This window comes from Protopterus annectens, chromosome 2.part0 (assembly GCF_019279795.1).
Source record: "Protopterus annectens isolate FY-2018-M chromosome 2.part0, PAN1.0, whole genome shotgun sequence".
NCBI classification, from domain to species: Eukaryota; Metazoa; Chordata; order Ceratodontiformes; family Protopteridae; genus Protopterus; species Protopterus annectens.
This window is the reverse complement of record NC_056728.1, coordinates 1,770,909,614-1,770,924,799: the sequence shown is the minus strand read 5'-3', so window position 1 is coordinate 1,770,924,799 and position 15,186 is coordinate 1,770,909,614.

Below are 15,186 nucleotides of genomic sequence, written 5' to 3'. Positions count from 1 at the left end.
CCTGTAGCAGGGGCGCTTTTACAGTATTTATTTGGTGTAGGTAGATCAGGTTGGGGGCACCTGGGTGGTGGGGGGGCGCTGTGGAGCCCTTTTGCCTAGGGCACCAGCTGACCTAAGGCCGCTGCTCACACACACACACACATATATATATATATATATATATATATATATAGATATATATATATATATATATATATATATATATATATATAAATATATGTATATAAAATACACACACACATATACGTATGTGTGTGCGTGTGTATATATATCTATACATGGATCTACTTCTAAATTTCGATGGTCCAAAACCTCCAACTTCAACAGACTGTGACCAGAAGATCTGTGTGTGTGTGTGTGTGTGTGTGTGTGTGTGTGTGTGTGTGTGTGTGTGTGTGTGTGTGTGTGTGTGTGTGTGTGTGTGTGTGTGTGTGTCTGTGCGTGTGTCTGTGTGTGTGTGTGTGTGTGTGTGTGTGTGTGTGTGTGTGTGTATCCATACTTTGGCTATGTCCATAGTCAACAGGTACTGAAGTCACAGTAACCACACTAATCTGATTGAGAGTATCACTCTCCACCTGTCCAATATTTGAGGGCTCACTGGAATGTGTTGGTGAAGGCCTACTTGGCTGTGTCTGATGGAATTACAGATGATGGCTGAATGTCAATCTCAGTGTTAGATTCACCCTCTGCACCCCCCACTGTGCTTCTGTTTGGCCACCATCATCAGAGTCTGCTGATACACTTACATCAGGTGGTAGATGTCCCACACCTGTACTGTCAGGATCACCTGTGATAATAAATAACAAATACAGGAAGAAATGAATAGCATTTCGTAACATTCTAACAGTGCTACTACTCTTACAGATAGTACAGCAATACGCACAACAGTCCTGACACCCACATCAGAAAATAAAAACGCCTTTTAATTCCTCATCAGTAGTGACAAAAAAACGTTTGTCTTGTCTTGTGTAGATGCTTGTCTGCTCGATATATTAGAGATGGTCATGTAAAAAGTTAATCAAAAGATAAGGACACCAGCATCACAATGAAGATTACCACATGGTGTTTTAAAATTTTGCCTTTTATATAATCAATTAACCATACTTTTAACAAGAACTTGGGAGGACACATCTAGGCCAAGCCCATGTATAATCAACCTGAATGTGTTTATCAAAGATGTATTCCCCCCAAAAAAATACAGTTATAAATGTTAAATAGAAGATTGTATTTGCTGTTAATATTTTACTATCCATTTTTGGTCATTATTTTAGTATCCAAGACGTATTTAACAATTGATATAGTTAAGCCTATGTGGACACTCCTCCTGGACCATCCTTGTCCTCCCTGAAACAGCAGCACCAATGACAGTCACATGCTGCTGTGCACTTCCCTGTGAGCTGTCTGGATCCCTGACAGTGGACAGGAACTCTTCATTTGGTGTCAGTGGTGGCTGCATAGCAGCCCCCCCCCCGTAGCCATATGGTCACGGGCCACTCCAGCTGCTCTCCTACAGGCAAATGAAATCATGTCAGTGGCTCTGTGGCGCACCTGGTCATATGTCCTGCTATGTCTTCCCACTGCATTAACATCAGCTGCTATCTGCTGCCAAATTCACATTCTGCCAGATATATCTCCTTACTTCCTCTCAAGTAGAAAGGAACCATGTCACCTAAATGCTTCGACAATTACCTGGCTATGGAGTCAGGTAAGCATAACCTCAACCACAGCTGTTAATCACCTTCTGCTCTCGAGAAATATTTTGAAGTGTGGTTTGCCATAGTGGTAAAGGTGTTTACCTCACAGACACAAGGTACAGTGCTTGATTCTCACATTTTGAAAGGTAGACTGGCTAGGCTTAAAATGGCCTACAACAGCAGCTAGCCTAGTAGTTATCTATGAAAGTATACTGTAATGCATCTAGGTCTGAGTATGTAATATATTTTACTGTTAAGTTTACGCAGTGCTGGACATTGTTTCTGAGGTTTATAACATAGTTAAAGAATGCCTTGTTGTTATCCTTCAACTGTGTGGATGTTTTTATCTTATATTTGGCTTTATGACTTCATCAGGGTCTGGAGTTCCTTGTTCAGTTTAAGAAAAGCATTTTTGTATCTTGAAATTAAAATTTTTGTTTTGTTTGGCATGTAGTAAGTTTCTTTTATTATAGCACCTGTTTATATTAGGGTTCTGCTATGGGGAGGGGGGTATTTTTGAATCTGACATTGTAATTATTTCTGAGGGTGACAAATGTATCTATGCAACTATTTACATGTGCTTAGAACTTGCTAGTTAAGGATTTCACATAAGCAGTGGGGTTGATGCCTCTCAACCTCTTAGAATAACAAATCTGGACAAAGCATGGGGCGTGGGGGGGTCAAAGGCCCAATAATAGGTATACATTTTAAATGTTACTATTATAAAGTTAGAAAATTGATAGACTAAAAGGTGTTGCATTAGCATACATTCTCTGAATAAAGTCGGAAACACATGAGTCTCACTGATCTGCGAGAAAATCACAAATTTTATGTGCAACAAACTATGAGGCAAAAATCTGGACATGCTGCTAAAGTCTGGACACTAGAGAGGTATGCTGGGGTTCTCAAGATGGAATGAAGTTTTTTGAAGTTAACCAGGTCATCACTCAGTTTTAGTAGATAAGCCTTTGTATAACTTCGAAATACTGATGTATTCAAAGTTTATTCAGAATTCAGTCTTGCACAGAATGTGAATGATTTGCAACATTTCTCTCAACTGTCTAGATGTTTACAGAATATCCAGATCTTTGACTCATATTTTTGTTCTGCTTCTCATAAAATTTTTGGTTTTCTGAGAAATTACTGAGTATTGAAGTCACTAATTAATGATATACATTTGAAGTTCCTTCAGAAAAATGTATGTTACTGCAACAATCTGTGACTGTATCAACTTTCTAAATTTGTAATTGCAAAATGTAAAATAGCCTCCATTTATGTGCCCTTGTTCATAGGTTCATAGGTTCATAGGTTCATACTAGGCTATCTGCCCTAGGACATTTATAAGCCTAGCCAGAGTGTGTGTGGCTTTCACCACCCCTTAGGATGAGAATACTATACCCATTAGTTTGCTGTGACTCTGTCCAGCAGTGACACAGAGATGATTCCCGGGGTAAACCTACGATCTCCCATCCACTCGTCAAGATTTCTCTTGAACAGAGTCAGTGAGGGGCTCTGCCTCACATGGACTGGGATTCTGTTCCATAGTGTAGGGAGTCTCTGGGTGATGAATCTGTCCCTCCAGCATGTCCTATTTATATCCGTGTTGAGGTTTAAGTCTCTTGCTCTCGTGGCTCTGGTGGATTTGGATTTTTTGAGGTGGAGCATGCCCATTAATTCCGGGTTGGACATGGCCTTGTATGTCAGGCACAGATCACCTCTGAGCAGACAGTATGCAACTGAATAGAGCTGGAGTTTCTTCAGTCAGGCATCGTATGACATATGTTTGAGCCCCTTTATCCTTTTGGTGAGGAACTTTTGGGGTCTTTCCAACTGCTGCAGGTGTCAGGTAAGGTACATTCTGTATGGGGCGTTGTACTCAATCATTGGTCTGATAAGTGAAGAGTACAGGGGTACAATGACCTCTCCTGATCTGAATGTGAATCCCTTCATGATCAAGTGGGCAATGTAGAAGGTCTTCCTAACCACTTTGGCAATGTGAGTGTCAAAAGAGAGGTTACTGTCAACTTGGGTCCCCAGGTCCCTGATAACTTCTTCCGTGTTTAATGGATTACCACCTATGTGGTAATTAGAGGTTACCTTGTTTTTCCCAAAGGGTATGACTATACATTTTTTGGCATTTAGCTTAAGGCCATGGCTCTGGCACCAGTTATCCATTTCTATGAGACCTCTCTGGAGGATGTCTGTGTCTGATGGAGTGTCAATTATGGTGCCCAGTTTGCAGTCATCTGCAAATTTTGTCAGCCACAATCCCCCTATGTTTGCCTGCACTTCAGAAAAATAAATGCCAAACAAGAGGGGGCCCAGGACTGAGCCCTGTGGGACACCGCTCGTGACCGGCTTAGAGTCTGACATGGCACCAGCAACTCTAACCCTGTGTGTTCTGTCCTTGAGCCAGTTTGCAACCCATCCTGTGACATATGGGTTTACATCTAAGCTGGTGAGCTTTTCTATGATGCCCGAGTGGGGTATTGTGTCGAACGCTTTTGCTAGGTCAAGGTAGGCTGTGTGAACTGCCTTACCCTCATCAATGGCCTTAGTGACTGTTTTGAAAAAGTCAACCAAGTTCAAGAGGCAGGATCTGCCCTTGACAAAGCCAAATTGGGTAGGATCCAGTGTCTGTAGGTCCCCAATGTCTTTATTTATGAGTTCCATTATGATGCCCTCCATAGCTTTGCAGACAAGGCTCATCAAGCTTATGGGGCGGTAATTTCCAGGGTCCATAGAAGCACCGCCTTTGTGGAGTGGGACCACAGTTGCCATACGCCATTCTTTGGGTACGTATCCTGTAGTAAGGCTAAGATTAAACAGCAGCCTTATGTGTGGGTTTAGTTCCTCATTGAGTTTGTGTAGCACACAGCCGGGGACACCGTCCGGTCCCATTGATGCTGTGTTTTTTGCTTTAGAGAGAGCAGCTCTCACCTGGGCATCTGAGATGTTTGGGAGACTAGACTCTGGTGGGATAGATATTTCTCCTTTTGGGGGGAGGATTTGCACTGAACCTGTCTGCCAGTATGTTGGCAATGTCTGTGGGTTCAGTGATTTTTTTATTATTTTGGACTAATTCTGAGCATATCTGGGAGTTTCCACCCAGGTTTCTAACATAGCTAAAGAAGGCCTTATGATTGTCTTTTGTGTCATTAGCGATTTTTCTCTCAAAGTTGGCCTTGGATGATTTTATGAGTGATTGTAGTTTTTGCTAGTATTGATCAGAGATGCCTTCCCTTTTAGGGATTTTGCTCTGTCATGTAGTAGCTTTCTCCTCTTGTTGTAGAGTTTGTTTATGGCTGGGGTCCACCAGACCGGCGCCTGCCTTTGGTGGAAAGGGTCTTGATTTTATTAGGGATTGCTTGATCCATACATTCCTGGAGGTGCTCGTAGAAGGCATTTGTAAGGGTTTCAGCAGCGTGGGTTGTGGTTTCCACTGGCTCGGGGCCTTGAAGGATACCACTCCAGTCTTAAGAAGTGTGAAGTTTGCTTTTGAGAAGTTCTTCACTGTGGTCTTTTGCTGGGGTGGGGGCGGGATGTGGATCTCCAATGAGATTAATTTATGGTCTGATCTCACCAATGAGGGATATACTTCCAGTGTGGAGCATTTTGTCCCCATGTTTGTGATGATCAGGTCTAGTATATTTTCTCCTCTTGTGGGAATGGTGACTAGTTGTTCCACAGCATTTGAGTTTATGAACTCCAGGAACCTTTGGGCTAGGGTGTTGGGGCTTGAGTAATGTTCCCAGTCTATGTTTGGGTAGTTGAAGTCACCCAATATGATGGTGTTTGGAGAGACATTCATACTCTCCAGTGTCTTCAGGAAGGCTGTGTGGGTTTCCTGAGTTTGAGAAGGTGGTCTGTAGCATGCTACAAACTGTAGGGCAGTTTTACCTATGGTTAATTGCACCTGGATGGTCTCCGATGCTTCGTGCGTTGCCACTAACCTGGAGGTGTGGGTATCCTTTATGAATATGGATACTCCCCTCCTTTTGTGGTTCGGTCCGGATTTTGGGGCCGGAACGCATGATATGAGGTATAACCTGATAGTGCTGGGGTGCTCTCAGGAGCCTTGAACCAGGTTTCAGTCACAGCACAGACATCGATGTTCTCCATACTGAGGAGGGCTTCGAGGGCATGCATCTTGAGGTTTAGACTTCTGGCATTGAGCAGTATTACCCTTAGTTTTTCTCCATTTTTGTTTTCTAGGGTGGTAGGTTTATCATTTGCGCCTTGCCTAAAAAAGGCACTATGGGGGTGGCAAGAGCCTTTGCCAATATCCGGAAGCCCAGGGGTGACAGGTGCAAGCCGTCCCTTGCGAAGCAGCGTGGCTTGTCAAGCATGTCATCCCAGGCAGACAGACATTGGATCTCCTTAGAATGACACCAGTAATTAATCCAGTTATTAAAGCTGATCATTTTGTCTCTGTATTGTGGCATCATTCTTGGTGAGGGTAGGATACTGCTCAGGGTCAGGGTCATACCAGCCTGGGCTACATAATCTGAGAGCTCCTCTATGTCTCTTTTCATGTAGTCCAGGGAGGTACGTCTCAGGTCGTTCACACCGGCATGGACAATGACTGAGTCATACTTGTACTTGCTGTGGAGTGACCTGAGTGCTTGTGTTATGTGGCGGATTCTAGCGCCTGACAGGCAGCTTACTGTGATCTTTTCCTTGTTCAGTCTGGTGAGTGGGACGTCAGTGTGTCTGACTATGGAGTCATCTATAACAAGTGTGTCTGGCATTGTGTTTGGCCTTAAGGGCTGTGACTGTTTAGCACACTGACTTTGAGAACTATGTGTTGCATGTCTTATGTCTTGAGGTGGCAGTTGCTTGGGTGTCTGCTTTGGAGGCCTCTGTAGTTTTGGTAGATTTTTGATCAGTGCCTCCGAGTATGTCTTTGTGTGTTTATGTGTTTGTTTTGCAGTTGTGATAGTTCTATGTGAAACTGGGTTTGTGGTGTGCGTGGTTTCCTTCTCCTCCTATCTGGTCTTGCCAGTCCTGAGTTGAGAGAGCTCAGCCTCCAGTTTGGCTATATAGTTGCATCTCTCACATGCATTTGTGTTTTGTGGGAGAAGGAGTGGGTTGTCTGTGTACATGAGGCAATTGTAACATTGCCTCAAGATGCCCAGATTCACCAGCTGAACAGGAGAGGACGCTAGCAGCTGACCCTTCGACATGCTAGAAAAAGTGAAAAAGTTTGCTGTGTAACTGAGTCAGAAGGGACCTATAGGGAAATGGGTACTCAAGGGGATTCTAGGCTAATGTAGTACTTTGTTTAGTATATAAGTACTTTACCTATATAAAAATGCTTTAGGAGCAAGTGCTGAGCTTTTGAGATAGAGAATAGACTGTTTAGATTGCAAGTAGAGAAGTTCTAAGGGAAAAATTGAAGAGCAGACTTTACGGAGCCAGAAATAGTTTAACCTTGTTTAACCGGCGCTGCCCGATGGTGCTCTATGGGCAACTCTGTGCTAAATCACGCTAAAGCGGGCTTTATAGCAGGGGGTTGAAAAGAGCTAGGAATTGACCCAAAATGGCCAATAGACTACAAGTTTCTGGCTGGAACCACTGCTCTAGGGACAAATAGGCTGCTCAGTGCTCTCCACTCCCACCGGTGAACAAAGAAGCTTCCCTTTATCCAAATAAGGATATGGAATAGCACAGGAACCAAGCCAAAGCCCAGAGATCAGCAAACTCTGAAGACTGGACTATTCTTGTTCAGTAAGGCGGGAAAACAAGATTTTTTTTTTTTTTTTTTTTTTTTTTTGCAGAAAACAGAGGAAAAACAGACAGTAAATGCTATAAATGCTTTTGAACGGCTAGTGCACTTTGTAGGCCCTGTTCAGATGTTTTGCCCTAAGAGTTTAAGGGTTATGATTGTGGTTTGATTTGACCATAGAGGACATTATAGTTGGTGGGGTGCAAAACTGGCACATACTGGTAATGAACAAATCTCATTGCTTGTTTCACTGTCAGAGTTCATTGACATTTTTATTATCATTAATGTGTATTTATTAATATGCCATGATACTATCTTGTCCAGTGGCATATTATCTCATAATGACGGGATAATTCTTATCTGGATGCAAAAGACCACCCATGTCTACCTGAACAAGTACAATATTACTCTTCTACCAAGCACATTTTACTGATTACACTAGCGGTTCAGTTGTGTGTTTATGTTAGCATATGTGTGTGCCTGTGTGTTTTATATATATATATATATATATATATATATATATGTGTGTGTGTGTGTGTGTGTGTGTGTTTATATGGTTGTGTCTGTGTATGTATAATATTTCTGTGTTTGTGTGTATGTATGTGTGTGTGTGTGTGTGTGTGTGTGTGTGTGTGTGTGTGTGTGTGTGTGTGTGTGTGTATATATATATATATATATATATATATATATATATATATATATATATGTATATATATATATATATATATGTATGTATATATTATATACGTGTGTGTGTGTGTGTGTGTGTGTGTGTGTGTGTGTGTGTGTGTGCATGCCAAGGACATTGATATACATGGGTGCCAAGCTTTGTAGTGAACGGCAAGTGCTCCAACACCCAGTAGAGTGACACCATTTGGTCAATGCAGACAGTTGTCAAGTGTGTGAGCTAGACAATCCCAGAGAATGTGGAATGTGTGATTGCAGAGTTAGCATTTATAATTAGCAGGGGATGTGGGGGGAACATTAGTAGGGCATATAAAGTAGTCCATGATAACTATAAGAATCAGAGGAGTTTAGAAAGTTCACAAAGACAAGGACATGATATATGCAATGCTTTCAAATATGCAAGAAAGTCAAGAAGATTTAGGATTTTTGCTTGGAATTGTTTGCAGAGGTATTTTAGTACCCCAAACAGACTCAAAGAATGTTTCCTCAGGTAGATCACACATGTTGGAGGCTTTATGGGGAAGAAAGAGGTAACTGGGAACATATTTTTGGGACTACAATGGGTTGGCAGACTTGAAAAATTCATTGTAGACTACTCTGTTAGAAATAATGCATATGGCCACAGGCAACCATCACAAGTTACCTCACCAGTTGGATCTCCTCACAGGACAAGAGGTCTGTCATCCATCCCCACTTGTCCACTCTTTAAGTAACATTGTTGGTGATAGGATTTTGATCCCTTTCAGGCACCTCTTTTCTGAGCATGTGCTCAGGGTTTTACAGGAGGCAAGGAAACCCTCAACCAGAAAATCTTCATGGCTGGCCTATTCTTCTATGAAAGCCCATTTGTCAGGCATTTCTGCTCGTCTACCCTTGACTCCTGCTTTGACTTCTCATTTTGAGATCAAACAATTTCTTAAAGGTGTCCTGCATATTAGGTCTCTAAGAAAGCCTATTCCTCCTCCTTGGGATTGTACTTTTGTTTAGGAAAAACTGACTCGGGCTCCTTTTCAGCCTGTAGATTCTGCTTCTTTGCAACATTGTACCTGGAAGACTGTTTTCTTGCTTGCTCTTACTTCTGCTCAGAAGGTTTCTGAGCTCCAGGTCCTTATGGCCTTTCCTCCTTTTTTTGTTTTTTCATAGGGACAGGGAGTCCCTGTGTACTAATCCTACTTTTACGCCCAAAGTAGTCAATGAGTTGTCCTTTAGTCATTTAGTACAACTACCTTTCTTTTTTCCTTCTCCTCAGACTGCTATTGTGAAGGTCCTGCATACCTTGGATTGGCACAGGCAGCTCAGGTACTATTTGGATAAAACTAGGACTATTTGAAAGTCTGATCAGCTTTTTGTTTCTTTTTATACCAGGTCTTTGGGTTTGGCTGTTTCCAAACAAACCATCTCCACCAAGATATCTAAGGGCAGTTATTTTTGTTATTCTTTTCATGGCAAATCTCTGCCTGCTTTTGTTAGAGCTCATTCCACTAGGGCTGTTGCCTCTTTTGGTGCCTTCTTCAAGGGGTTGGACACCATTCCATCCTTGAAGTTGCTATTTGGTCTTCAGTGCATACCTTTATTAAGCATTATAAGTTGGATATGGTTTCTATGACCAGAGCAGGTTTTGCTGAAGCCATTGTATGTGGGTTTTTTGAGAGCTCTTCTCAGCCTTCCACCTCCCATTCTGTTCTTGAGCTTTTTTACTCTCCCTTCTGGACTGAATACTGCAACAGTGATATAAAATGACATAGTACACTTATTTATTTTATTTATTTATTTATTATCAGTTTGATTACCGGGGAAGTCCACTGGGCCAAGAAGTGCCCATTTTTAGTGGAGGCCCGGGGAGAAAAGCTCCATGAACAATATAATACAATAAAGGTTGCAAAATGCAAATAAATGTTACAAAGTGAAATACAATACAATATAGGTTGCAAAAAACAAATAAAGGTTACAAAGTGAAATACAAGAGTAGGATTCATACATTCAAGAATTGCAAAGTGTAGTATACATTATGAGACAGTTTAACAACAGAATTTTTTTTTTTCAGATGATTACAATATTTACATGCTTGGAGTCAATTAAAATCTGCTAGTTCTGGTTCTTTGGAGCAATAAGAATAAGTATGAGAGTACAGTGGAGTGGGAGTAAGGAGAGCTTACTGGGGAATCCCTAGAATTTATGTGGGGTGAAAGCAGGAGCATTTCCATTTGGATGAAGGAAAAGTTGGGTCTTTAAGGATTCAGTGTTGGGTATAGTCAGCTCAACTAGGTGCCACAGCTATTGCCTACCCCATCTCTATACTTATTTATAGAACAATTAAAGAAAGTACTATTCCATCTATCTGGAAAATCTCTCATATTATTCCTGTTCACAAAGGAGGTGATTCTGCTGATTACTCAAACTACCGTCCCATAGCTCTACTATCTCCACTGGCCAAAATTATGGAAAAATGTATCCATAAACAATTAATTTCCCACCTTATCCACCATAATCTCTTATCCAACTGTCAGCATGGTTTTCGTCCTTTCCACAGTACTACCACTGCCCTTCTTTCTTTTACCAACTGTATCAACAAAAATCGCAACAATAATTCCCTGTCGTCAGCACTCTTTGTAGACCTTTCTAAGGCCTTCAACATGGTCAACCATAAACTTCTACTTCACCTTCTAAAGTCCCTATCTCTTGATAATTCTGCCCTGAAATGGTTTACATCCTACCTGGATAACCGAAAACAAGCTGTACTCTGGCAGAATAATCTTTCTGAACTCCTTCCTACATCCCTAGGGGTCCCACAGGGCTCTATCTTAGGTCCACTACTATTCTCCATTTTTATCAATGATCTTCACCTCTCTGTTCCCTTCTCCACCTGCATTCAATATGCTGACGACTCCACAATCATTTGTTCAGCATCTTCCCAAACTGAACTTCTTTCTCTCACGCAAAAATCATTCACCACTATAGAAAAATGGTTCTTAAACCATTGTCTTCTCCTCAACCCAAAAAAAAACAAATTATTACTCTTTACACCCTCACACTCATCTCCCCCTCTTCAGTTTACCTTGAAATCTAATAATGGTACCATTATATCTCCTGAGACTACCACCAAACTCCTTGGTATCACAATAGATAACCAACTAAAATTCAACACTCACATACACACTACAATACAATCTACTAACAAAAAACTAGGATCCCTGTATAGAATCAAACAATTTCTTACACCACTAGCCAGAACTACAATTGCAAGAACTCACTTAATCTCTACCCTATTATATGCCTCCCCCATTTACACCAACTTGTCTCAAAACAATCTTAAGAAACTAGCTAGATCATATAATAACATTGCCAGGTTTGCCACTAACTCACCATATAGGACTCGACACTGTCAGAACCTTAAACAACTAGGTTGGCTAGAGTTACCTCACCTTTTACAATTCAACCAACTTATTATTGCCCATAAAGTCCTTCATCAACCCAATAACACCCCAATTCTCTCCACACTCATAACACCATATTCTAACTTAAAAAAATTACGCTCTCCTAATAAAATGCAGATGCAAACGTCTTTCTCTTATAACTCTGCAGGAGACTCTCTCTTTTCTAACTTTGTTGGGAAAATATGGAAACACTTACCTACTGACCTTACAGCTATTACATCTCTCCCTCTATTCAAATCTAATCTTAAACATTTCCTCTCCAACCACTGGTTATGTTCTTGCAATAACCCTGACTAATCTCTCCTCTCTTGCTTTTCCTAAGTACTACCCTGTTTTCCTTCAAAATTTCTTATTTAAACTTATTTCTTAGAACTGCTTTACTCACTGACCTTTTTACTCTCTAGCTTCTCAACCTAACCCACCTATTCCTTTCAAGTGTTGTCTTATCCTGAAGATGTCTCTACTATCCTTTATTTCCCTACCTCACCTCTTCACTACTATTTTCCTTCTTATCATTTGAATATAATTTAGTCCCATTATGCTATGTACCAATCTTATTTTTCCTAATGTATTGTGATACATTATTGTACTGTTGATCTAACTAACTTGTTATATTAAATGTTTTGTGTACTTGGAGATTTTCTCCTCGGGCCTCCACTGAAAAAGGACATGTATCCAGTTGGACTAGCCCGGTCAACAAATGTAAAATAAAATAAAATAAATAAATAGTCCTAAGAGAAGGAGGCAGAGTGTTCCATTTTTTACCTAGAGAGAAGGAAAGTAGAAGCTGGCCAGCGGGACGTTTGGGTTTGAGAATGGAGATTAGGTTTTGGTGTTCAGATCTCAGTGATCTGTTAGGGATGTATGGAGGAAGGATGTTCTTTAAGGCTGGGCATTTATCAGGGGAGAATAGACACTTATGTAAAATCGTACCATAACAGTAGATGTCCTACTCTTCATTATTGTAGTATTCTCTCCCTCCCTCCAATCTCCTGTTGTTTATTCTGCAGTTTTTTCCTTCTGGATGTGTATAGACTCCTTTGTCCTATGACGGCCATGCTCTTCTAAAGCAATATAGTTCTAGGTAGTTGCATCCGTAAGTCCCTCTTATGACCTGTGTTTTGTGTGGGGAGCATAAATGTGACATACAGCACAACCAAGATCTCTTAAGCTTATTTATGCTAGTCAAGCAATGGACTGTCCTTGGCATACATCACTTCTGTACCGAATACTGTACCAGAGAACAGCTGTTATGGTAAGATTTTACACAAGAGTACTTTCTGTCACTTTGCTCCATCATCACTACCATGCATACCTCTCAACCGTCCAGATTTTCTCTGAATGTCTAGATTTTTGCCTCATATATTTGGTCTGTACCTCATAAAATTTTGATTTTCTGGCAAATCACTGAGGATTGAAGTTAAATAATGACACACGTTTTGAGTTTCAGACTTCATATCCTTAAGAAAATGCACACTAAGAAATTATGTTATTCCAGCAACTTTCTAAGTTTATAAGAGCAGTATTTAAACAATGTCTCTATTTTTGGACATTTCTTCCTTATTATTTTAGGGTTTGTCCAGATTTTGTGGGCTAAGATGGTGAGAGGTATGCTACTGTGTGAGTAAGTTGGAATGGAAACAGTTTAAATGTTACCATGTAAGACTAATCATTGCCAAACCAGGAATCACACACTCGTTAGGTGCTGCAAACTGTTAGAATGATGCCAAAAGCTGTATAGTATCATTTCAGTTACTTGTTTATATATAACAGTGAAACTAGAAACAGATTTATACAGATATAAGGTTACAAGAGATAGAAGTTTGAAAACATAATATAATGTAGTAACTCACTAAGGTGTAGCATGTACACTAGGATGTGCTTTTGGCTAGTAGCTGGAAATTAGCAAAAAATAAAATATGAAGTGAAAGGAAAAGATGAGGGTATACTCATTTTTAAACTTTGCATCATTCATGCTTCTACAGATGTACAAGCAGCCCACTCATAAAAATAGTGCATTTGTCTAGTAGTATTCAGAAATCAGCACATATTAAACTGGAAAATGAAAAAGGAACAGTCTTCTGTCACACACTTGCTTTCTATGGAATTACTGGCAGGTCAGGAAGTCACTACACCAGGCTAGTATTCAAAAATCAGAATACAGTAAAACATGAAATGAAAGAAAGAGAAATATGGTTTCCACTACTGTTTGCCTCACTCAGATGCTTTCTATAGGTAGAAGCCATGTCATAGATTTGTTGTAGTTGGCCAGATTTCGCAATCATCACAAAATAAAATATGAAATAAAAGAAACAAAAAACTCTGCTATTGTTTTAAAACCCTTGCATTGCTGATGTGCTTTTAGCAGCAGCTGTCAGGTCGTAAAATGCCTGAAAGGCTGCTTTTCTCAATGTGTAAAATGCACAGATTACACTAATGAATGGCTCACAGAGAAAGCTGTTGTTAGTACAACTGCAATTTGAGATGGAATTTGGCTCACACATTTGAAACTTCCTGCAGGCAGTCTTCCCCCACCCCCCTCAGCCAAAGTTGAGCATGCTCAGAAAGGCAAACCTGAAATGTAAACAAAGGCTGAATCAAAACAAAAAATCCCTGGGATTGTCCCTTTAACATTCAGTATGTCTGTGTTCTGTGGATCTGTTTATATGCCTGCTTGTACCTTTAACTTATTTTGTCTAACTTGGCCAATTTACTTGAACAAAGTGTTGGTGTGTAGCAAAGGTCTTTGCTATGTTTCATAGGAGTTGTTCTAATTTATTCAATGGGCACAGTTTGACATGAATCTTGCAGATGCCTGTCATCACATACTGTGTACTCACTTTATAAAGTTTGGCATTTTCTCAGTTATCAGCTTCTGATAATCTACAATAATGCATATGGAAAGAAACTTTATGCTGTAATGTATCCACTAAGTTTCACATCATCATAATCATCATCACCCCTTTTTTCCCATTGTTACAGGTGATAAGGGTGTCAAGTCAGCTGTCATTACTTCTGTCTAGTCAGAGCCAATTGTTTACCTACTTCAACAGTCATATTTATCTGTCTCTCATCTTCTCTACTGCAATCTGGGCATCTTTCAGCTGGACATCCTCAATGCCTCTTGTGCTATTCCTGTATCTACCAAATCTGCTTTACCAATCATCTTCTACTTTTCTGCACATCAGAATGAACCACCATAATCTATTCTCCTTCATCCTCTCTGTGATTATAATTTTTTTTTATTCTATTCCATTGTCATTTCTTCATCTGTCCCACACAGTGTGCATCCTAATACCCTTTGCAGGCATTTAATCTCCATCATCTCAAGCTTCCTCAGCTGCTCTGCCTTTACCACTCAGGTTTCTGTACCATATAGAAGCTTTGGTCATACTGCTATTTTCTATCAAGCTTCCTCAGGTACTCTGCCTTCACTACCCAGGTTTCTATACCGTACTGAAGCACTGGTCATACCGCTATTTTCTACACCTTACATTTCAACTTCTTCCTCATTCTTGTATCACATGCTACTCTTGACAGTCTGTGCCAGTTAACACCACTGATACAAGACTCCTCATTCAGACTTCTCTTCTCCACAATCAGACCCCCCAGATACTTGAAACTATTAACCTTGTTTCACTAT